We start from the raw sequence: 22,553 nt of genomic DNA on the forward strand, positions 1-22,553 counted from the left end.
CGCACCCCCCCAGCGCACCTTCCCTGGTGTGGGGAAGGTCCAGGCAGCTTTGGTGCTGTTCGTTTGTTCTAACGAAACAGACTGCTTTTTTTAAAACAGGATTTATTTTTTCTCCCCCTCCCCCACCCTGCTGTTTTTGTTCTCTGTGTCCATGTGCTGTGCGATCTTCTGTATCTAGTCCTCTAGGATTCACTGGGATTCGATCCTGGGGACCTCTGATGGGGAGAGAGGTTCCCTGTCAATTGCGCCACCTCAGGTCCTGGTCTCAGCTGCGCTTCACCTTGACCCTCCCCTTTGTCTCTCTTGTTGCGTCATCATCTCGCTGCGTGACTCACTTGTGTGGACCCTGGCTCACCGATGGGCACTGGCTCGTCGCGTGGGCACTCGGCTCAGCTCACTGTGTGGGCACTGGCTCACTGTTCAGGTGTGCTTTCTCTTCTTCTTTTTCACCAGGAGGCCCCAGGGATTGAACCGGGTCCTCCCATATGGTAGGCGGAAGCTCTATCACTTGAGTCACATCACTTCCCTGGATTGCTCTTTCGTGTCTTTCACCCTCAAACTGAGAGCCAACCCCAAAGAGCTCCAAGACTTTGACGCAAGAGGCCTCTGGGCACGGAGGTGGAGTGCTGTGGGTCTGTGGGAAAGGCCTATTTAACTGCATTCGTTCAATAACTGTGGGTGTTGGGGTTCTGAACTGTGTGCTCAGCAAGGGGTGAATAATTCTCCAGGGTGAACCGGTGCTGCCCTCCTGTGCGGCCCCGGGGACTGTGTCTCTGGAAGATTCCGCCGTGCCCGCGCTTGGCTAGGCCGCAGCCTGGCCTGGAGGGCCCGCGGCCAGGAGGGGAGATGCACGGGTGGGCTGTGAGGCCACCTGCTGACCGGGCGCGGGAGGGGCCGTGGTGAACACACGGGGGGGGGGGGGGGGGGGAAGGGGGGGCTCACAGGAGGGAGCCAGTGACTGCGCAGGAAGAGCGGCAGGGGCCAGGGTAGGGGACCAGCTGGGGAGCGACCCACGAGCCACCCTCTGCAGGCTGGAAGGAATTGTCACCGGGTGGACCCGGGGCGGGTGGGACGAGGACGTCCCCAGGCAGAGCAGGGGCACGGCCCCGGGCTCGCGGCGCCCTGAGGGAGGGCGCGCACGTGGGCACGAGGGTCTCTTCGTCCCCGCCGTGCGGTCTCTGGCCTGCCCCCGCGACACCTTGCCCGCCCCGGCTCTCCCGGCCCCGCCCGGGCTCCCCCCTCGGCTCCCGCCTGGGCTCGTTGCCGCCGCCCCCGCCGCCCCCGCCGCCCCCCCCTGCCCGCAGCAGCCTCCGCCTCCCGGAGCCGCCTCTGAGTTTGTTCTTCCGCAGCCTGGCCGTCAGCCCGGCCCCCAGGGGGACACTCGATCCCCTCCCAGGGTGGACGGCGGGGCGTGGCCCCCGGAGCAGCTGCGGAGACGGCGCTGACTGCAGATGGAAAGTTCTAGAGACTTCTGACGTGACGTCGTCACAGCACCAGGACGTGGTGCTGGCGGGCCTCGATCTGGGGGTGGCCGGGGGTCGAGGGCAGGGTCAGATCGAAGAGCTCGGCTTGGCGGGTGGGTGGGGGTGGAGCTGAGGGTGGCGCGGGGCCAGGCCAGCTGGGTGGCGCTGGGGCTCTCCTGCCTCCCCCGGGCCAGGCGTCCACTCCCGAAGGGCCCCGGAGGTTCCGCGTGGCCTCTTGCCGCTCCGGCCCCTCTCAGCCCTGCTCAGCCAGGGGGAGAGCCGGGGCTGCCCCACGCACCCGCCAGGGGAAGGAAGCCCAGGGCCCTGCACCCGCTGACACCCCGCCCTGGGCCTCAGGCCAGGACTTGTCTTCAAGGCACCACCTGTCGCCCGTGAGGGCCGGCCGGGGACAGAAGGCTGGCACTGGGCTCCCAGGGCAGGGGTGGGGGGGGGACATGGAGTCCCAAGAGGCCGGCAAGTTGGCTTTCTCGAGGTGGTCCTGGTGGGACAGCGTGCCTTTGGCTGCCTCTTCTCCTGCCACCATTGCCCGCACTGGTATGGTTGGGTCCTGGGGTTGAAGGAGAACGAGTCGGAAGTGGTGGTCAGAGCCTACTCAGGCTGGTTTTCGTGTCCCCGACGTCTAAGGTCATTTGGGTCTGGGGGAGCCAGAGGGCACAGACAGATGGTCTCCAGCCCAGGAGTTGCGGCGGGATCAGGAGATGGAGCTGGACCCTGGGCGTCAGGCCATGGGGTGGGCTCTGAGGGGCTTGGTGCCCTGACTGGCTCCCCACCCCTCCCCTGAGCAGGCTGGGTCCAGGGCTGGACCTGGCAGGGGACGCCTCTGGCTGGGAACAAACCCCCAGCTGGTCGAGGGCCTTGGGGTGGGGACACGCCGCTGGGGGACAGGGGTTGGGCAGGAGTACCTTTGGCTGCCTGCTCCCATCACCTGCTGCCTGGGAAGAGACCAGTGGGTTGGAGGGAAGAGAGAAGAGAAAGAGAGGGGGATTTGAGGTTTGGGGAGGAGAGGGGTAAGAGTAGGAAGAGGAGAGGGAGAAGGAAAAGAAAAATACGAGAGGGGAGGGGAGGGAAAGGAAAGGCAGGAGACGTGAGAGGTTGGGCTGCAGGGAACATGGACCCCAGATAAGAGCAGCTCAAACAGATGGAAGCTTATATGGCTTATGAAACAGCCACAGGTGGTGGTCCAGGGCTAATCTGCAAATGCTGGCACACTCTTTTTTTTTTTCCCTGCATAATTTGTAGGTGCTACTCTCATCCTCATGGCCCAAAGTGCACCCCTCGAAACAAACAAAAAACACCAAACAATACCCTATGTCAGGAGGGAAGGGGTAGAGGGAGGGCACAGCATTCCTCACGCCTCACTTTAGGGCCGTGGTACCCACATCACGGTCCCTGACAGCTCCCTGGTCAGAACGTAGCCATCTAGCTGCAAGGGAGGCTGGGAAATGCCGTCTTTGTTCTGAGCTTCTATATGCCCAGAATAAAAACCTATTACAATGAGAAAGGAGAAGATGATGGATACTGGGGACTTATGCCCCAGAGGGGAAGAAGAAAATAAAAAGAAAGGGAAACCCTTAGGAGGAGGGGAGGGAACTGGGAAGAAGGGGAGGAAAGGCTCTTTGGAGCACTGCCTCCACTGCTGGATCTGGCATCTCATAGTGCACTGGGCTCCCAGCCCAGGGTGACCAGGTCTGGGGGTCTGTCCTAGGTGAGTTCCTTGGGGTCTGGGAGTTCTACACTTTCCCCAGAGACTGATGGGTCTGCTACTGGGTCTTAGACCTGAGGTGGGCTGGGAACACCTTCGTAAGAGTCTCTTGAAAAAGGTCTGTATGAAAGAAGACGAGTGTAGGATCTCCTTAGCAAGAAAAGTGACCCAGTGCATACCAGGTGATCAGGAAGGCTGTGATACAGGCTGAATCCGATTTCTTCAGGATGTGAGGAAGGGACTTGTCCAGGTTTCTTCAAGGTATGTGAAAGTACATGAAACAGGTAAGGCCGCCTCGTGTAGCAGTTGAGTTATCTTGGGCCGCAAGTAACAGAAAACCCAGCCAAACTGTCCCAAGCGAGCATTTCCTACCTCCCCAAACAAGCAGTCCAGAGGTGGGAGGTTCCAGGATCTCCTAATTCAGCAGCTCTGTGGTGCTGGGGCTCTGGCCTCCTCTTGGCTCTAAGGAGACAGCCAGCCCTCTAAGCACCTGTCTGCCTACAGTTGCTTTCCGAGGAAGGAAGCTTTCTCCTTGCCTGCGGCATTTTCTCTGGGAGGAAAACCTTTCCCAGGATCCCTCCATCAGATTCACCCTAACTTGGCCAGGACTGGGTCATATCTGCATTCCTAAAGCAATCGCTGGCAGGGGGACGGATCGCCAGGTAGGTTCAGGCCGATCGTGCTTCATCGCCTGAGGCACGTCTTCTGTGAGCACCTTGCCAGGGCATCCCTGAACAAAACCAAATTCTGTTTTCAAAGATAAAGGGAGCAATGGCTGTGGGTCTGGCCTAGGGCAGACATCAATAATCAATCACAGTGCTCTTTCTCAGTCATTACCAATCGAACCAAGCTGGCACATGAGATACTGCCTCAGTGTCCTCTCGTTTTAAGGTAATGGGAAGTAAGGAAGCCAAAATTCAGGGTTCCGTAGCAGCTTCAGTTGCCCGATCGTGTTGTCTTTGCCTCAGGAGGTGGCTTTAAACGATGTCCACAGATGCTTTTCACACTTTTTCCTTCCAACGGTGGCAGCTCGTTCCCCTCTCTTCAGTGTGGGCTGTACTTGGTGACTCACTTCTAATGAATAGAAGGTGGCAGAAGTGAGGGTATGTGCTTTGAGACAAGTCAGACAAGGCATGGTAGCTTTTACCTGGCTCTTTCTTGGACGGCTCACTCTGGGAGAAGCCAGCCCCCATGTTGAGAGCTCTCCAACAGTCCTCTGAAGACGTCCCCCTAGAGAGGAACTGAGGGCGCCATCTTGGAACCAGATCCATCAGCCCCAGTTGGGTCGTCAGCTGACGGCAGCCCAGGTTTGTAACCTCGCGGGAGACTCCAAGCCGGGAACCCCTAGCTTGACCAACAGAAACTGTGAGATGATAAACACTTATTGTTTTAAATCACCAAGTTTTGGGTTCATCCGTTATATGACCAAGGCTGGGATTTGGGGGAGGTAAGTGACATGCCTAGAGCACAAAATTTCAGGAGTCAGTGGCTCTCAGAGTCAGGCAAACACAATACAACCCAACAAAAAACAACAAAAAAACTGACCCTGTGCTTGCATGACCCTGGCAACCAGCGCCCTTTAGATTTTGTGCCTTTGGCTTCTCACTCGCCTTACCTTAGTCCCAACCCTGTGTGGCACAGTAGATAAATTCCCATGCACCTTTTTCTCCATCTAACATTCTTCAGCGTCCCCTTGGGGACCCCTGCAGGCCCGAGGAAGCTGGTCCCAAGTGGGGGGCATGCAAGCGAGCCAGTGTAGTCCACTTCCCTCTGGTCACCGAGGTTGGATCACTTGTGGCATGTGACTTTGTCTTGGCCAATCAGAGTCAGTGCTGGGCCTCTTGCTAGGCATGCTGGGACAAGCACAAGAATTTTGGGGACTTCTGGCAGCCATTTGGGGACCTCCAAAAGGGACTCAATTCAGGGACAGAGCTGATTAGCAGGATAGAGAGAAACTGGGTCTCCAGTGAGATTGTTCAGCTGCTAGATTAATGCCTCCCCTGGAGCCAGCCTGGTCTCTGGACTTTTCAGCCCAGTGAGCTAAGAATTTCTCTTAAAAATATTTAAGCCCCTTTGAATCTGGTTTTCTGTTACCGGCAAGGGGAAGCACACATGTGACGCTGAACGTACGGAGGAGACCCCGCATCAGTTACTCACGCAGACGCTGCCAGGGACGCAGCTGTTTCCCACTGCTGCGGAGCACGCTCCAGATGTTCTCTTCCAGGGCTCCTGTTCCCGCCAGATGTTTCGGCCCTTGCGGATGGAAGGTTAATGTGCAGCAGTGAACCCTGCCTGCCCCCCTTCCAGGCGGCCGTGCCCCAGAGCAGGAGCCGTGCTTTGTAGTCTGTGGTACCTGCCCCCACTTGTCTCCTTCCTCCATAGCTATTTGGACCAAGGGCTGGTATCTATCCTGGAGAGCGAGCCTAGGGGCTGGACCACAACCGATGTGTGGCCTGGCACAAAAAGATGAACAGGGGCAATCGAGCATCCATTTGTCTCTCTGTCAATATCCTGAGAAATGCGACACTTACAGTTGGAGCAACGAAGGAGAGACAGGGCCAGGGGAGCAGACGAAGGAGCAGGTTGGGAAGCAGATGTGGCTTAAGCGATTGGGCGGCCATCTACTGTATTGGGAAGGGGGGTCCCAGGTTCAGTTCCTGGGGCCTCCTGGTGAAGGCAAGCTGGCTTGCACCACAAGCTGATGCAACAAGATGAACACAACAAAAAAGAGACACAGAGGAAACACAGTGAGAAACACAACAAATCATGGAGCCAAGGTGGCTCAAGCAATACAGCGCCTCTTTCCCATGTTGGAGTTCCCAGGATCGGTTCCTGGTACCTCCTAGAGAGAAGATGAGCAGACACAGAAGAAGGTACAGTGAGTGGGCACAGAGAGTGGCAGTGAGTGCAGATGGCAAGGGGGGGTGGAGAATAAATGGAAAAAAGAAGTTGCAGGTGAGGATGACAGGGAAAGAACTATTCTAGAGTCTAGAGAAGGAATAAGCTCATTGGTAGCAGGAAGAGGATGGAGTTGATTATCAGACTCACTGAGAGAGGGAGTGAGCCATTGAGAAAGAGATGGTACACAAGTGGTCAGGATAGACTAGGTTCTGCTGGGGAAACAAACAACCCCCAGCCTTCCATGACTTAACCCAACAAGAATTTATTCTTGATCACATGCCACCTGTCCCTCCCCAGTCAGCTGGGGAGGCGCTACCTCCTGTAGCATGTGAAAACTTAGCCCGTCAGATGTTCCATCCTGACACCTGGATTTTGCAGGGGCAAGGAGGGAGATTCTGTCCATCACACATTGGCTGTTAAAAAATTTATTTATTTTTTATTTATTTACTTCTCTCCCCTACTTCCCCCAGTTGTTTGTGGTTATTGTCTGCTCTCTGTGTCTGCTCGTCTTCTCTTTAGGAGGCACCAGGAACTGAACCTGGGACCTCCCATGTGGAAGAGAGGCGCTCAATCACCTGAGCCACCTCCGCTCCCTGGTTTGTTGTGTCTCTCATTGCCTTTCCCCTTTGTCTCTTTGTTGTATCACATTGCTGCACCAGCTTGCCACATCTGCCAGTCGCGCCAGCTCGCCTTCTTCAGGAGCCACCTGGAACCAAACTCGGGACTTCCCATGTGGTAGGCAGGAACCCAATCACTTGAGTCACATCTGCTTCCCCGCACATCAACTTTTAAGACTTCTGTCTGGAAGTGACACATGTCCCTTCTGCTTGCAATTCATTGGTGAGAGCAAGTCTCACGGCTGTGCCTCAGTGAAAAGATGGAAGAGTCATGCAATCTCACCATGTACCTAGAAGGACGAGGAACAGGAATCTTTGTGACCAGCCTTAATGGCTGCACGAGGAGAGGAGCTGGTCACTTGGGCTGCCTCAGCTACCCTCAGTTCCTGATTCTATGAGGCTCGGCCATCCTGCCATCCTGATTTATTCTCTGCCCCCCCAAACACGTGCTGGAGTCAGTATGGGGGAGACTCTATTTCTTGCAGCTTAAAATAAAATAAATAATGGACTATTTATTTCCTTCGACTGCTCCTTCCCCAAATGGAGACTCCCTCCCTCAGGAGCCTGATGCTGGCATGAATCACCTCTGTGTCTCTGTTTTATAGCAGTGTGGGGCTTTATGGGCCCCCCTGCCCTGTGAATCGCGGTGACTTGAGTCATGTGTCCTAGAAAAACATGTTCTTGCTCTTAATCCATTCCTCTGGGTAGGAGCCCGTTGTAAACAGCTTTGGTTAAGGTGTGACCCAGCTCGATTAGGATGGGTCTTAATCCTGTTACTGGAGGTCTTATAGGGAAGGCCCCAGAGAGGGGAGCCGTGGGGAGCAGCCAGAAGCTGGAAGCCAGTGGACTCTGGGTGAGTGAGGAGAAGGGGCCGCCATGTGCACTGCCATGTGACAGAACAGCCAAGGACCAAGGATGGCTGGCAGCCAGCCCCAGGATGCCACCGTCTTTGGGGAGAAAGCATCACTTTGCCGATGCCTCGGTTTTGGATTTCTCCTGACCTCGAAACCATGAACTGATAAATTCCTCTTCTTAAGCCAACCCCATTATATGGTATTTGTTTTAGAGGCCAGAAACTAACAGAGGCATATCAGAGAAGACTGCTGTAAACTCTGTTTGCACACCAATAGAGTTTCTGTAGGTTTTCCTGGCAAGTTTCCAAGTGATTACGTTTGCCAAGCACTGGGCTAAGAACTTTGCCTGAGTTATCTAATTTAAAATACTTCCACCTTCGCTGTGGAGATGAAGAAACTGTGGCATAGCGTGGCAAGCAACTCTCTGACTTTAATATCTGCACTTCTCACATTGCTCTCTACCAGGAGTGGTGGTGAGGGGAGCTTTGGGGCTGAGGGTAATAGCTAGGGAGGGAGAAGGGCAGAGGCTGCACTGGGTGTGGAGGGAGCGTATCTCCCAAGAGGAGACGGCTTGGATCTGGGAAAAACACACTTAATGGGGAAGATGTTCTTGGTCCCAGAGTCAAGTTCTTGAAAATGAAGCAACTGAAGGGAAATAGGCTGTCTTTGACTGAGCACATCTTGTACCCCATTTATGGTCTCTATGCACCTTTTTCCTTGCAAGTAAACCAGCTTTCTTGGGGGAACTGGCTGTTTCCACGTCTGGAGCAGCAAATACACCAGGTGAGCCTGGAGCATCTTCTACCAGAAAGCAGGAAAGCTATCAAACACCACTGGAGTCATGTCAAAGGAAGCAAATGTCGACTCAAAGGAGCTCCCTCTGGACAAAAGAGATAATTTGGCCGTTAAAAATGAAATAAAACCAAAACCAAAAATCCCTGGAATGAATAAAAATGCATCAAATATTTAAAAAATCCATGAGTTCAAAATGATACTTAAAAAATACTTTTGAGTGATGCTGTTTTAGTTTCCTAGGCTGCATAAAGCAAATGGTTTGGCTTGCACAAGAGGAATTTATTAACACTTTTGATGTCGAGGAACTGCCCAAATCCAGGCCCCACCAAGGTGATGCTCTCTTCCTGAGACCAGCTGCTGGCGGGCCTGGGCGCCTGTGCCAGAGGACAAGGCACGTGGTGGCGCCGCGGGTCCCGCTCTTCTCCTCCAGGTCCACTGCTTCCAGCTTCTTGCTCCCACGACTCTCTCTCGGTATTCGTTTCCTTTACGAAGGACTCCGTTGAGAGGATTGAGCCCCATCCTGGCTGAGGTGGGCACACCTTTACTGAAGCAGCCTCATCAAAAGGTCCTGCTTTCACTGGGCGCACACCCACAGGAATGGGTTAGATTTAAGAACATGTTTTCCTGGGGGTACACGCAGCTTCGACCATCACAGATGCTAGAGAACTAACACATTACTCTGAGAATTGATAAATAAAGGGAAAGGTTTTTTTTTTTTCCTTTTAAAAAAGAACTTTGAGGACTCAATGATATAGAATATTTGAGGGTCAGTAGCCCCTAAACCCCTAAACACTCCAGACATGAGTTTCCACCATTAGAGATTAATTTCTTTGGGTTAAGAAATACCCTTCGTGAGTCAAAGCCAAAATACCCTGTGGAAAGGTTTGTTGGCTGCTGTCCTCCCATGTTGTGGAAGTCCTTTGGGTCTTTGGGTCCAGAAAGATAGGGGTACAGCTGCAGAAGAGAGGTGGGGAGAACCAACAAGCTCGGCGGCGTTGTCGAGGCAGTGATCCATCTCCTTCCACGTGCACTAGAACCCACGGGATGGTTCCCCGGCGGCCCGATCCGCAGGGCCGGGCCAGGTCCGAAGGGCAGGCAGGTGCATTTGTTACACACCCCGGGGGACTCGGACACCGTGTCCTCCCAGCCTCTCCTGGAAGGTGCGGGACCAGAACTACTGGATCTTCTGCGTGGCCGTGGAGCCCCAGCAGCCTGGACGGCACAGCCGAACACTCGCGGCCGCCCCACTCGCCTGGCCCGCGCCCCTCGCCCTGAGGCCTCTTTCGCACCCCCGACCCCTTCAGCATTCCCGGTGGGGGGAGGCTGGCTCCCTGGCGCAGGGGCCCACCGCTGGAGTCGCAGCATCGCTCAGGCTGCCTGCCCTCGCCCCCTCTCGCCGCGTCCCCCGCAGGTGGGCCGCTGGCGCCCGGGAGCCCTGCTTGGGCTCTGCTGGGCCGGGGACCCCCGCCTCTCAGCCCGGACCCCAGAGTGGCCCGTGGGCTGGGGGCCTCTCCCGAACCCCGGGCTACCGGTTTTTGCCGCCCGCAGCCACGCTCTGTGGCTCAGAGTCCTGGGGCTGGTCTGTCCCCGCCCCACCCCCCCGGGGGTCTCTTACCCACCCCCTCTGTCCTCTTTCCCTGGGACAGTGGAGCCCCCCCCCCCACTTCCCCGAGGCCCCTAGACCCCTCCCTAGCTCCCCCGCCCCTGATGAGCCGAGCACCTGACCTCCGTCCTTTCTGATCTTCAGACATCTGTCCCCACCCGTCCAGCTTGTGCCCGACGGGCCCCGGTCGAGCTGCCCTGCCCTGACACCCGGCCTGTGCCTGACCCCACGGGGCAGGCCGGGCCACGCGCCTCGGCGCTCCCCAGCTGGCCCGGCCCCCCCCCCCGTCCACCCCTGGACTGTGACATCTCGCCTCTCAGTTTGAGAAGGCAAACCCAGGGGCGCCCCCACACCCCTTGCATGGCCCCGACGCCTCCCACACCTCGGTTCTAACCTGGCCAGCAGGGTTTATTTTCCTCCCCGTTTCCCCTTCAGCACAAACACTGTTCCTGTGACTCTGACCCCCCCTTTAGAGCAGTGGCCTGCCCCCCCTTCCCCCTAGCCCGTCTCCCCTCGCAGCTGTGAATGAGAACACAGTCAGCCTCTGAGCAGGGCGCCTGAATGAGCCGATCACAGCCTCTGGAGCCGGGGGGGGGGGGGGGGGGGGGGGGGGCGGTGGCCAGCATTTGTGTGTTTGCTCCTGAAAAACTCGTTGCACACCCCAGAGCTTATTTAGATTTTTTTTTTCCCTCCATAAGTCCTGGAGCCAACGCCTCCCACCTCACCCCAGCCCCCCTCCGCTTACAATTTATGTTATTTATTTTTTTGTTCCATGCCGTTTTGTTTTCTGTTTGCTACAGGGAGTCTCAATCAGGGCCTCAGAAAAACAAGGCCGAGCTGCCAACTGGAAATGTTTGCTCTGGGGGTGAGCGTGGAGGCTGGCGTCAGGCAGGGCGAGATCGCTGCCAGCGGAATGTGATCTGGGAAGGAAGCTGCAGGTCACTCAATCGCTGGCAGCCTGCCTGGAGCAGCCGCGTGCTTTCTGGGCTGTGTGTGTGCGCGCGGAGGGCGGTTTTCCCTTGTGCAAACAGAGTCCCGGAGCCGTGGAGACAGAAGCATTGCGAGCGAGCGAGACGAGGGGCCTGGGAAATCAGGGGGGCCTGGGGAGGGCGGAGGCGGGCGGAGGCGGTGGGGGAGGCAGCCTCTGTGCGGCCGCTGTATTCAGCACCCACCGGGCTCTCGGCCCCGCCCCGGGGGCCTGCGGGAGTGAGGCGGGCTGCGGGCCCTCCTGCCGCCCTCCCCCGCCCCGTGACTCACAGGCTCTTTGGAGGAGCAAGACTCTTGGTTACAGAACTCGGGGTGGGCCGGGCAGGGCGGGGTAGCCTGAACGCCCCCAGAGCAGGAGGCATGAATGGGCCCACCTCGGTTCAGGGAGGGCTTCCTGGAGGAGGCGTGGCGGGCCCAGAGCCCCGCAGCCTATGTGGTTTGGGCTGAAAGGTTAGAAGACAAGTTCAAGGGACTGCGAGGATCTGCCACAGGCCCGACCCCAGCCCAGGTCCTCTAATCCTCACAACAGACCCCTGAGGGGCGGTGATTGCTCTGTCCCCACTTGGTGACACGAGGTCACTGAGGCCAAGCGAGATGAGGGAACTCAGCCTAGCTCCCCTGGCAAGGCGAGCGGACTTCAACTCAGGGCTGGCCCTGCCCGCCACCTGGCAGGGAGTGGGCGTAGGTCAGTGGTTGAGCACCTGCTTCACACGTACCAGCCTGGGTTCAATCCCTAGGAAAAAAGGAAGAGCCCTGGGGGAGGCCCTGTGGGTTTTTCTGTTTTTGTTTTTTTTTTTAGGTTTACTTATTTATTTATCTCTCCCCTCCTCCCCTCATTGTGCTCACTGTCTGCTCTCCATGTCTGGTTATTGTGTGTTCTCTGTGTCTTTCTATCTGCTCGTCTTCTTTTTAGGAGGCACTGGGAAGTGAAGCCAGGACTTCCCATGTGGGAATGAGGCAACCAATCACTCGAGCCACCTCCGCTCCCTGCTTGTTGTGTCTCTCATTGTGTTTCCTCGTTGTGCCATCTCATTGCATCATCTTGCTGCATCAACCTGCCGTGCCAGCTCATCGCATCACCTTATTGTCTTGCTCGTCTTCTTTAGGAGGCACTGGAAATCGAACCCGGGTCCTCCCATATGACAGATAGGCAGGCGCCCAACTGCTTGAGTCGCATCTGCTTCCCTGGTTTGTTTTGTTTTGTTTTGCTTTCCCCTGGAAAGAAAACTGTTAGAATCAAGGGGGGATGTGGGGACCTAAGCTACCAGGGCAGACTCGGCAGGGGGCGATGCAACAAGCGCTGGGAGACCCGAGAGGCAAGCTGTGCACCTCACCGTTCCCGGGGTGTGGGGTGGCGGGGTTTGCACCTGGCCTCTCCCACGGCCTGGCCTGTCACCCACGGCCCCACTCCCCGACATGCCGCCTCCTCACGCCACAGCCTCTCCCATGCCGTCCTCTGCTCGGAGGCTCCTCAGATGTTATCTGCGCTACCCTGAGCCGGGCAGTGAACTGGAGCTGCCGTCACTCCTGCCTGATATCAAAACCAGCCGTTACCCTTCGGCCTCCTCTCCTCAGTCCTCGGCCGGCTTCTGCGCTGTCTCATGGAACAGGAGCCGCTCAAAGGTGGGGAAAGTGGGAGCAGGCATGGCAGGGGCATGGAGGACTCCCAGCTGTCCAGCCCCCCCGCGGGGATTCTCGGCCAGAGGAGGCCGGGCCTGTCACAAGCCCCACGAGGAGAAGGAAAGAAGCCAGGCTCGGCAGGTGGGAGACGGTGTGGGGAGGGTGGTTAGGCCAGCTTGATCCCAGTCGGGAAGAAATCAGATGGACAGTAACCCGCCTGTCTCAGTGTGCCTGAGCTGCTGTGACAAACACCGTAACCTGGCGCTGGCTTCAACAACGAGAGCGGATCAGAGGCAGAAGTCTCAGTCAAGCCTGCCGGCGAGACCACGCCTTCTCCCAGGGTCGGTGTTTTCTAGCCGGCCTTGGCGCTCCTTGACTTTCCTATCCCAGGCAGGTGGCTCTCCTTTCCCCTGCCATTCCAGTTTTCTCTGACTTCTGGATTCCGGGGTCTTCTCTCTATACGGCCTCCACGGGAATGTGGACGCGGACCCACCCTCATTCAGGTGGACCACACCTTCCCCAGAACCACACCTTCAGGGGGTCCTACTCACCCAGGGACGGGGACGCAGGTTACGGACAGGTGGAAAGTGGGGGACACAGTTCAGCCTCCCTCACCGCCTGCTGAGAACCACTCCAGTGACCAGCTGGAGGTTTTACTGTCCCGAGCCCAAAGAGTTGCTTGGTCTCACCCAGGGATCCTTTTGGAAGGAACTGACCCCTCGTGTTGGAGAGATCAGGCCTGGCCCCGTCACACCAGCTGCCTGGGCTGAACCGACCGGCTCCACGAGACAATTGGTTTCACTGGTCGTTTCCCCAGAACAGGCTCTGACTGAACTGGTTGTCTGGCTTCTCAGAGATGGTCTATGGGTCAGAGAGAGTTAGACCAGGTGCCATTTACCAACAGCAGCCGATGCCTGCAACGGGGCTTTGGGCCTCAGAATCCCCCATTCACAGACGGGAGGGTTGGCAAACCCTGGCGTGGACACTGCTACTCCTGCTGCCACCCACGGCAGACATTGCTAATCGATGACCGTGCTCCTTCCCGAGAAAACCCATGACATGGACGCCGCCACTCCTGCTGCCACCCACGGACACGCCACTCCTGCTGCCACCCACGGCAGACATTGCTAATCGATGACCGCGTTCCTTCCCAAGAAAACCCATGACATGGACACCGCCACTCCTGCTGCCACCCACGGCAGACATTGCTAATCGATGACTGCACTCCTTCCCAAGAAAACCCATGACATGGACACCTCCACTCCTGCTGCCACCCACGGCAGACATTGCTAATCGATGACCGCGCTCCTTCCCAAGGAAACCCAGAGGCAGCTCAGGATCCTTTTCAGCGGGACTTCGGGCAGCCCTTACCAATCAATTAGATTTGGCAGCATGATGAAAAGCATTTGTCCCCCAGGCACCAGCCGGTCTCCAAGCCTCCCTCCAGCTGCGCCGAGCTAGGATCGCACGTGATGAGGCGTCTAGAGGACTCGGGCTGGGGACCACCAGATCTGCAGCTGTCCCCGGGGCTTCCCAGGCCTGCGGAGCCGCCTTTGAGCTGGGCCGTGGCTGCGCGGCTGCTTTATTAATTTTCCTCGCTGCTAATAAATGTGCATGGCGTCAGCTCCGTTCTGCCCCCTCATGTGCCCGGCTGCCGCCACCAGCGGGGACTTTTTCAGGGAGCTGTAAAAATAGTTTTCTTGAGGAGCCTGCACAGAAGCAGCAGCCAAGCCTTCTTTTTTTTGGTTTCTTTTTTTTTTTTGAGGGAATGGGGCAGATGGGTAGGGAATACTTCACAATGAAGGAATGCATTCCTTGGGGGAATTTAAAGTTGTTTTCCTTAAAAAAAAAAGAGAAAAAGAGCAGCAGCAGCGGCTCTCGCTGTGGTTTCACATCTCTCCGCAGAGCTGTGGAGTGGATGGGTTACCGCTCCCAGGGGACCCCAAGCTTCTGAGTCTTGTTAGGCTGTTGACAACTCCGGCCTGAGAACAAAGCCTTCATGGAGAGCCGCTTGCTCACAGCCCGTCCCCCTGGCTTTTCCTGGTGGCTACGGAGGCAAGGCAGGCAGGGGAGCCTTTTTTTTTTTTTCCCCCAGTGAATGTTTCCCATTTTCCCCTGGGGTGCTCTGGGGTTTGGAGAGGCGTAAGAAAATTCTAGAATACTAAGGAATGGAGGAGCTTGAGAGACATGGGTTCCACCTCTTTCTCCCTCTGGCCCATTTTACAGATGGATAAACTGAGGCTCGCAAGGAGTGCTGGGTGGGGAGGCAGGCGTCCAAGAACTCTCAGAGGTCCTGGGAAGAGAAAGCAGCTCTTTCTTCCTGTTTTTAAAAAAGCGGTTTTATTGACCTATGTTCACATACCATACAATCTACCCAAGGCGTACAATCAATGGCTTTCAATATAATCACAATGTCGTGCATTCATCTCCACAAAAAGTTTTAGAGCAACTTCACTGCTGCAGAAAGAAAAACCCCACGCCCCTGAGCAGCCACCTCTCCATCCCTCTGTCCTTCCCAAGCCCTACATAATCACCAATTTAATTCCATCTTTATAAACTGATTTTTCTTTACATTTTACATAAACGGAATCATACAATACATAGTAGTTGGTGTCTGGGTTCTTTCACTTGGCATTATGTGTTGTTGTTTTTTTAAATGATAGTTACATCGTGTAATATTAACATAACATTTGTTTAGTTTCAAAGAAACAGTCTTACACATGCAATATTACCCGTATCGACATTTCACATGGGGCTTTACTATGCCATACAGTCCCACGTTACATTTTTTGGCTTTCCTTTTATACTAGTAATATACATGACCTTAGACTTTCCCTTTCAACCACTGTCAAACCCATATTATCGCACTGCTAGTTATAAACATTATGCTGTGCTTTCACTTTTTCTATTCATTTCCCGAAATTAACACACAACTTTTTATTAAAAAGTATTTATTTATTTCTCCCCCTCCCCCTTGTTGTTGGCACTTACTGTCTGCTCTTTGTGTCTGTTTGTTGTGTGCTCTCTGTGTCTGTTCTTTTTGGGGAGGCACCGGGAACCAAATCTGGGACTTCCCAGGTGGGAGAGCGGCTCCCAATCGCCTGAGCCACATCTGCTCCCTGCTTGTTGCGTCTCGCCTTGTGCCTCCTCATTCTGCCAGCCTGTCGCGTCCGCTTGCTGTCTTGCTCGTCTTCCTTAGGAGGCACCGGGAATGTGGTAGGCAGGTGCCCAACTGCTTGAACCACGCCAGCGCCTTTTGACCAATTCTGCAATAGTTCACCCTCAGCCGAGAAAGCAGCTCTTGACTCCCAGAGCCACGGAGGAGAGCTAGAAGGAAAAGGAGAGACCTTCTCCAATCTGAGGAATTCACACCCCTGTCCTGAAAGAAAGCACATCGTTGTGGGGCCCCAGTATTTTAATCATATCCTTATGTGCCTCATTTTTCTATAACTATGGAACTGAAACAACTAATCAATTAAAAAGCAGCCAGACTACAAAGGCGCTAAAATCTGCATTGAGAGCATTAAGTTCCTAGGAATGGGCGATACCGTTTTGCTGAAACAGAACCCCATGGGGAAAGCAGTGGACCGGAGCCGTCCTCCCTGCGCCCCCACAGCTTCCCCAGCAGAGAAGCCTTGTCAGGGAGCCCAGAGCGCTTGCCGACAGCCCCTGAGCCCTCTTGGGGTCACTCGCCCAGAGTGGCCTGCCTCGCTGTTTTCCCCCACGGGCAGTGCTGCTTGAGGCTGAAATGCTCCCCTCACTTCTTAGCAGGTCCTGGCCGGCCAGGGCAGTGTCCTCTACTGTCCCCTCGTCCCCCCTCCTCTCCTGCCTGCCGACCAGAAGACCCCTGGCTGGGACTCACCCCCTTCCAGGGGTGGTCTTACCTGCACATTCTTCCCAAGCCACTCCCACGACATGTTCCAAGCGACAAAGGCAGGAAGAGAAATCCAGGGTGGCAGTTCCCACTGCAGACGGCCAGCGAGGGGAGGAGGTGACAGAGCAAAGGCTTGAGGACGAGGACATGTCAGGGAAGTGGAAATCCTACGGCCTTTCCAGCCTGAGACAAGCACTCCTTCTTCCAGGAAGCCTCCCAGGGCTGCCCCGCTCGGGAGCCGGGACTGCTCTGGCCTGCAGCTCCTGGCTCTCGGCAGACCCGTGCTTGTATCTTCTCTGCCGGATCGCAGCTCCTGAACGTCTGCTCCACGAGGGCAGGGGTTCTCGCTCCCTTCACGGCTGCGCGCCCAGCCCCAGGAGGTTTCTAAAGAGGCCTCTGGACTGTTCCAGGTGGACAAGGAGAAAGGCTGGGGTGGGGAGGGACGGTCCAGCCTCAGCCCCTGAGCTCTTGGGGTAGAAACCTCGCCCCGCGCACCTGTCTGCCCCAGCCCTGGGGAGGGAATGAATGACTGTAGATTCGATCCCCTTGCCCCCTACTCAGTTGATCAGCCTGGGAGACTCCAAGCCAGACCACGGCAGCGACTCCAACCCGGCCCCAGGCCTCCTCTGACACGGCCGCCTCTTTTTCTGGACACAGCGCTTTCTTTTGTCAAAGTCGCTGAGCAGGTCCTGGTCCAAGGTGGGGAGTGGGCTTTGATTCATTCCACGTGAATTTATGGAGTCCTACTGTGTGCCAGGCACTGTTCTCAAGGCTAGGACACAACTGGGGTAAGGTGGACAAAATGCCCTGACCTCAAGGAGCTGCCATTTTAGTGGGGGGAGACAGATAAAAACCATGTCATGTCATGTCATGTCATGTCATATAACTAGCATGTAATAGTAATACACACGCTATATATATAGTAATATATATATATATATGTCATGTCAGATGATGGTGAGTGCCATTGAGAAAAATAAAGCAGGTAAGATGTGGGAAACACTAGGTCCAAACTTAGACAGGGTAGTCAGGGACAGACTCACTGAGAAGTTGCCAGACAAATGCCTACAGGGGCTAAGGGCTGAGGGCATGATGCTACCTGGGGGAGGGGCAGTGCAGGCAACAGCCAGTGCAAAGGCCCTGGGGCAGGAGCAGCAGGATCCCAGCTTGGTGAGAGCAGAGTGAATGGGTCTGGAGAGTGACAGGAGCCGAGGTCAGAGAGGAAATGGGGCAGCGGATGTAGAGTCTGGCTCCCACTCTCCTCCGGTTCTCGACTGCAGCGCAACCGCGGATCCCAAAATGCAGCGGCTCCCCCGGCCAGGCGCTGCTGGCTCGGGCTCCCCGGCTCCGGCTGCAGACTGGGCTGGGGCTGGAGGCGTCCAAGGCCCCTCCGGGCGGGTGTCCAGGGCGTCTCCTGCGCTGCCACGCCTGGCGCCACGGCGCTCTCCGCGTGGCTCCTCTCTCCAGCAGAATAACCTGGACTTCCCTATGGAGCGGAGGGGAGCCGCCGCCTGGCCACGCATCGGGCAGGCAGGGGGCCGCTGGCAGCCCCGCGGGGGGTGAGGTGTACCATGGAGGGGGGCGGGAAGCCACTGGGATGTCTGGGGCAGGGGAAGGACATGCCCAGCCGTGGGGGGAGCCGTGGGGAGGCCTGGTCCGGGCCTGCCTCGGGCCAGGCTCGTGCTCGGGGCCACTGCCCTCCCAGTTGTCCCTCTCTCCCTTTCTGCCCCTCCCTGACCCGAGAGCCAGCCTGGGGGCTCCCCCCTCCCCCGCATGGGAACCTGCTCCGTTAAAGGCGGACAAGCACCCCGCGAGCCTCAGGGAGGGGGCTCTGCAGCCCGGCTGCCTCCCCCTGCAGCCCTCTGTCCCCAGCCCACAGAGGCCCTCCGTTCCCACGGTGGCCTTGCTCCCTGTGTTAGTCAGGTTCTCTAGGGAAACAGAACCGAAAGGACGCATCTGCAAAGAGCGTGCGATTTTACAGAATTGTCTCACGCGGCCGTGGGGATGCCCAAGTCCAACTTCCGCAGGGCAGGCTGCAAGCCAGGGGCCCCGATGGAGGTCCCTGAGTCCCCGGGGGACGCTGGCTGCCTGAAGCAGAGACGGGGATGCTCTCTCTGGAGGCTGAAGTCACTTCCCCTTTGAAGGCCTCAGCCGAACGGGTGAGACGTCACTCGGTGCTGACAGCAACCTCCTCGGTTGTAGGTGGAACCCGCCGCCTGTGCAATCCGCGCACCGATGACGAAAGCCCCTGAAATGCCCTCCTGTTACAAGCAGCCCCGTGCTCGCTTGGCCAGACACCTGGGCACCCTTACCTGGCCGGGTTGTCACACTGGCCTCGGCATCACAGGCCCTTGGCTAGCGGGAGGGAGAGGGAAGACTGGAGCCGGCGTCGGGCAGCGCTCCCTGCCTGGGTGTTTTCTCACTGTCCACTGGACCCGATGTCTCGACGGTGGAGGCTGGGAGGCTGCCAGGGAGGCCGGGAGGGGACCCGGGGCCAGGCGACCAGGTTCCACTCGCGCCTTTCTGCTCACTGCCCGGAGGGTACTCCAGGGCACCTTTCCTTTGCATTGTTCCCACTGGAGGGTTTCCTCCCAGCAGTCCAATTTCCCTCTTCCTCCCTTCCTCCCATGGGTGAAACGCCCTCTGTGGAATGATCTAAGCACCCCGCAACAGGGCCTCCGGGTTCGAGGGTATAGCAAGGACCCAAGCTTCCGTGCCGTGCTGCCAGGGAGACGGCCGCCCCTGGACACTGCCCTCGTAGAGCTCTCCTGTCCCCACCCGTGGGTGGCACGTATGCACCAAGGAACGGCGGGGCAGGCTCCACCCAGTGCCTGGATGCCGAGGCCCAGGCCCTGTGCCCCTCCCCACCCCAGCCCGAGACGATGCCCCGGGCAGGGGCCCTGGGCTGGAAGGAGCCGATGGACTTTAGGCTGGTCCTAAAGTGCCCCCAGCTGAAGCCTACCCAGGCTGGCAGGGTTGGCCAGGCTGCCAAAGAGGCCAGGGGACGGACCCTCGGCCCCAGCCCCGGGGGGCTGCCTGACCACAGCGGCTCCTCACTCCCCTCCCCACGATGCCTGCCGCCGGGCTCTCAAGGGGCAATGAAGCACCGTGGTTCAGAGCTTGGGGTGGGGTCAGGAGGGCTCAAATCCCACTTCCGGTTATTTCCTTTTTATTGGCAAGCTTTGTTTTGCTTTCCTCTATGAACCTCCCTTTCCTTACCTGTAAAATGGGTTTACCTCGCTGGGACATTTTAAGGATTTAGTGCCATCATCTCCTGGGTAGCGGGACTTGTCGTTGCCCGGTTTGGCATCTGTTCCTGACAGGTCAAAGCCCGCAGCTCTGGCTTTCTCTTCTCTGGTTTAGCTTCGTTCCTGTTGCCTGGCCCAGCCAACCAGAGGACGTGGGGCCTCCCAGGGGGGCTGGCCCAGGGCAGCCTCGAACAGCTGATGCAGGGGGGCGGTTTTTAAGGGAGGACATGGATTTTCTTGGGGTGCCTGCCTCGTCGCAGCCCAGGCAGGGGGCAGAGCCACCTGGAGCCACGAGAGCTTTTCTGCACTGCTAACTCTATGCATTTATGACATCTGTGCCCATGTCATCCCAGGACTGCTACTCTCACTCCAAAGTCAGCACAAGTTTCCTGGGGGGGGAGCCGGGGCTGCCACGGGCAGGCCAGGCCGGGCCGGCCACCAGGGGGCGCTGCCCGGCTGCTCGCCCCCTGTCTCCCAGCTTCTCCACTGGGCAGAGGGAAGGCTGAATTCCCGAGAGGCCGGTGTGACCCGAGGCTGGGGGGGGTGTGGGCGGCCGGCCCGGACCTTGAGGGCCTGCGAGCTGGCGGGCCCAGAATAGCAAGGGCAGGGGCCCTTGGGGTCAGTCGGGCCATTTACAGTTTGCCTCCTGTTCCCACAACAGCCCGTTCCTGGGGCTCGGAAGGGCAGGCTGGGGTGGCACAGCTAAGCAGCTGGCTTGGTGCCAAGCCCAGGACCCAGCACCTGAGCCGCGGGCGAGGCGGCAGGAGGTGTGTGCCCTGAGCCGCAAGTGCAGCTCCGTCCCCACCCCGCTGACCGCCGCAATCCCCCCTGCTCACCCTTGGAAGTCTCCCTGACCTTCTCTTCTAGGGAGGGGCTCGGGGCCGGCGCGGGTGGAGCGGGCCACACTCCACTTAGACACGTGAATTTCCCGCAGTGCAGCCTGGCCTCTTTAGGGACACCTTCAATCACACCAGAGCCTCCTCCTACTCCCCAACGAGCCACGGCGCCCCAGCCTGCAGCTGCACCCCGCGTTGGGTGCACTCTGGGTCCTGGGGTGCGAGGGGCCTGGCAGCTGAGCGAACCTGGGATGCCCAAGGCCACGGCTCACTGTGCTTTAGATGCCACGCAGCCTCATTTGAGCTTCCCGCTGGCATGCTTCCAGCCCCATGTGACAGAGGGGACACTGAGGCCGTGCTACGGAGGGAACTTAGCCGTCCCCGGGAGGGGGTCTCGGCTTCTTCGCCCACCTCTGCCACAGACTGGCCAGCTGCAGAGGGGTGGGCAAGCTGGGGCCTTCGCCTGTGCTTGGCATTTGGGTCTGCAGACACAGGGATGCAAAGGGCGTGGGGCAGGTCGTGCTTCAGCAACGGTTTCCGGGGCACCGACTCGGGAGGCCGGGCTCTTAGAGACAGGGAGGAAACGGTGGTCTTTCAGGAGCTCACAGGCCAGGGGGCGGCAGGTCTGCCGCGGAGGGCAAGTTGCGGCAATACCCAGGAGCAAGTGCAGATGTCAGTGTGGGCACCGGTGGAGACCGGGGTGGGTCATCAAGGGCGAGCTTGCTCTGCAGAGATGGGGAAACCCGAGGAAATTGCAGGAGAAGGAGGGCTTCTCTCTGGGAGCTCATCCTTAGGGTTTTGGGGTGGCCATCAGGTATGGGAAGATGCTGGGTGTCTTGGGAAAGGGGGTGTCTCGGGGAGCTGTGACCCACCTCAATGGGAAAAAGCCAGGCTCAACACGCGTGCCTGTGCGTTCTAAGGCTTATGTCAAAGTTTTTTTACGAGTGACGTTTGACTTTCCCAACTGTCCTGGCTGGATAGAAATATTATCCCCAAGGAGAGATGAGAAAACAGAGCCTTGCTGGGCCTCGTGGGTGAAACCGGGGGCCCAGCATGGGCTCTGGGCCCCAGCTCCTTCCTCCTGCCCGCGAAACTTCCGCTCAGCGCCCCCACCCCGGGACGCTGCGTGCTGCAGATCAAGCACATGGTGTTCTGCCAGGGGGGACAGAGAGCACCCCAGCTTCGGCAGGGGTGCGCGAGCTGCGTGGCCCCTGCGTTCCCGTGGGAGAACAGGCGGGTCTGGGGAGAGGAGGGCCGAGACCGGGGCGCTGAGGGTGCCAGCAGCTGCAGAGGCCGGAGCCCCAGGCCACTCTTCTCCCAGACTCCCCTCTGGGCCTTTGGCCATCACCACCTGCCTCCAGGAGGAAGTGCCACCGAGAAAGGCCCGGCGGGGAGGTGGGTGGCAGGAGAGGACGGCTCCTGGCTTGCCTTCTTTCCAGAACCCCGAGTGGGATGGCCAAGGCGCTGGGCTCTGGCCCTGGCCCTAAGGGCGGACGCTGGGAAAGTGCCCACTTGGTCCAGTGCTTCGCACAAACACACACTCATTTAATTTTCCCAACAACTCGGGATTTTAAGGTACAATTGCCCCTATTTTACAGATGTGTAAAGGGAGGCACAGAGAGGTCATGTGGCCTGCCCAAGGTCGCTGTGCCTGCAAGCAGCCTGGCTGCAACTGGGATCCGGGAAATCTGCTCCTAGAGGCTTTCTGCCTCTGCCTTCTGACTAGCACCTCCTCGGTGCCTGGTGCTTGAATTCTGTTTAATGCTGATGCCCCCCGCATTTCTCATTTCATAGGCTGGGTACTGCAGGCTGCCAGGGGTTGAGGCCGCTCAGGAGATGCTCACGGATGCCAGGTCTGCCCGAACCCAAAGCTTCCATCGCCCCCGCCTCTTGGCGCCCCTGTCGGCCTCTGGGAAAGCCCCATCCCTTTCGGAGCCTCAGTTTCCCTGTCGCCTAGGCCCTCTCCTGCTCCTTGGCCGCACGGCGGGGCTGAGGGTCGCCGGGCCCCTCCGGCATCGTCCCCTTCCCCCAG

General features: G+C 57.8%; 1 long non-coding RNA gene across 3 annotated transcripts; it reads right to left on the reverse strand.

The window, feature by feature from the left end:
• Nucleotides 1-14,876: 14,876 nt before the first annotated feature.
• On the reverse strand, nucleotides 14,877-22,529 carry LOC131274030 (uncharacterized). 3 transcript variants are annotated; one of them, XR_011646204.1, is made up of 3 exons: nucleotides 19,657-20,036; nucleotides 16,448-18,685; nucleotides 14,877-15,890 (listed from the first exon to the last, which is right to left on the reverse strand). It is a non-coding gene; the product is annotated as an uncharacterized lncRNA (long non-coding RNA). The 3 variants fall into 3 exon arrangements; XR_009181235.2 differs by having other exon boundaries at nucleotides 16,448-16,864; nucleotides 17,537-19,987; XR_011646203.1 differs by having other exon boundaries at nucleotides 16,448-22,529.
• Between the last annotated feature and the right edge of the window lie 24 nt (nucleotides 22,530-22,553).

The sequence above is a fragment of the Dasypus novemcinctus genome, chromosome 17, assembly GCF_030445035.2.
Source record: "Dasypus novemcinctus isolate mDasNov1 chromosome 17, mDasNov1.1.hap2, whole genome shotgun sequence".
In the NCBI taxonomy this organism is placed as follows: Eukaryota; Metazoa; Chordata; class Mammalia; order Cingulata; family Dasypodidae; genus Dasypus; species Dasypus novemcinctus.